The sequence below is a fragment of the Amblyomma maculatum genome, chromosome 1 (assembly GCF_055883805.1).
Source record: "Amblyomma maculatum isolate TAMU_Amacu chromosome 1, ASM5588380v1, whole genome shotgun sequence".
In the NCBI taxonomy this organism is placed as follows: domain Eukaryota; kingdom Metazoa; phylum Arthropoda; class Arachnida; order Ixodida; family Ixodidae; genus Amblyomma; species Amblyomma maculatum.
In genome coordinates, this window is record NC_139344.1 from 449,972,869 (window position 1) to 449,975,054 (window position 2,186).

A 2,186-nucleotide genomic window follows, 5' to 3' on the forward strand; every position below is an offset into this window, starting at 1 on the left:
ACCAATTCGTTAAAGTGCCAGCGGAAAAAAAAGAGCTGTTTTGAGCGCTAAAATTATAAGTCAGCTGGATAACTGGTCCCTTTTTCATGAATGTGGACGAATTTTATTTGTCTGGAATAGCGTGTAGCACGAAAGATATTGATCAAATTCCCAAACACAATCGTCCATTTGTGGGTGTAAGAGAGCTCCAGCAGCATTATGTGCACAATTTCTGGGCCCACGTAAATTTGTTGGGATTCTATCATTCTATCAGGAAATACTTTTTAGTCCGCTTCTCCCAGCCGACACATCGTTCGCACTGGCCTAATTAGTGCCGCAAAAGATCTATATGCAATGGCAAATCGGCGTCTAAACCCACACTTTCAGCTTGCATTTCCTTGTCGTCTCTCCACAAGTGTAGCTTCGGTCACCTGAAAATAGCTGGCGTTTAGTGCACAGCCGGGTGAGTATAGTCGGGCTTCCTCTTGACGCTAGAGATAGGTGGCGACATCAAAGTAATCCTCGTTCATGATGTGCGAAATCATTGTGTCGATCATTGTCGTGGGCTTCCTTCCTTACACAGATATTATGTAGCTGACCTGGTTGTCTTCAAGAACGGTGGTTTTAAAGACGAAAACCAATTACGGCAGGATACTAACGCATATCTTGTGCTCGGCTTAGACGTGCTACATGGCAAGCATGTCTTCAGGACGCCTCGTATACCAGTTGGTATTTGAATGGCAAGCAGTTGTCGTTCGGTGAGTTTTCTGACAACAGCTTAAAATATCTTGCCAGAGCTCAGCCGGAACCGCCGTTCCCAGACCCGCGATAAGCAAGCACTTCGGTGGCACGCGTGTCACTGACGCATGCATTCGAGAAAACATTTCCTGACGTCTGCTGATGATCCATTAGGCCAAGTGTCTTCTTCGGCGCAATGGATCATGTCGTTTTGTGCTCATACGGCGCAGTAGATTTTCACTGTTTTAATCCACTTCCAGGTGTTTTTTTTTTGTAAGCTGTCTCAAAGTTTGTTGGTGAAAGAGCTTTTGTTGTGAAGCAATATTCTGAATCGAAAGCTTCAGTGGCCTCGTCCAGCCAAGGATATAGGCGCCCCAAATGGACCCCACTTGAGCTGCGAGGAGGCGACCCAGCTTTTCTTCGCACAGGCGGCTCGCGTGAGCCGGTAGCGCTCGGTTCTTCTATCTCTTAAATTATGTTTTAAGCTCGGAGCAACGAGACACAAAAAACGGAGTAGACAAGACAAAGCGTCTTGTCCTCTCTTCTCTGTTTCTTGTGTCCCGTTGCTCCGCGCTTGAAACATATTGTAAGAAATGCATCAACTTGCCTGTAATAAAGTTTTTTCATGTTAACCTTTCTACCTCGCACACTAGTCGCTTCATCTGCACACGCCTGGTAAGCGTAATTTGTACCGGTACATATCTCCACAAATATACAACACTGTCTAACACAATAGCATGCAGGCCTCGATAACCGCGCCTGCCCCTTCTGTCCACCACCACCACTGCCCATCTGGCCCGCCTCCTGGAACCTCCCCCTCGAGAATTCCCTCGACATCTTCTTGTCGTCTAGATCCGGCTTTGGTGTCCTTGAGTTCCGCAGATAGCCATGGAAGAGCAGCGCGTTAGAACCAGTGCTTCAACTGCGTTTCCTTGACGTTCGCAGAGGGCCATGGAGGAAAACGACAGCAAACCATGCCTGGCAACGTTTAATAGAGCCTCCGCTCTGCATTCTGTGTTATCTATATTAGTTTAAAATGGCTTAAAAACACAGCATAACTAAGCATAAAAAAGCTTCAGCTTGCATAAACGGGCTGAGCCGAGCTAAGCCGCAGATATTTCTTTCATCTTTATTTTTTCTGTAATTGATTAAAAAGATTGTTGTTGTCTACACTTTGATGCGCTTCTATAACGCAATGGTTTAAAGTTGATGGGTGAATAGGCTTTTGGCCCGCATTACTAGGAATCTCTCTGTTTCCTGTAGTAAATAGAGGTACATGAGGGATGGGAAATTATGTAGGTTTAGCAGTAGTAAACCTGTTCCAGAGTAGACACGTTCATTTTCTTCAATCAGCTGTATGTATTAAGGTGGTTTGGCTTCATGGCTACACGGCAACGGCACTTAGTGAATTCGATAAAGTGCTACCTAATCTGGCCAGATACCTCGTCACTGTACGAGCCGCGTCAGCG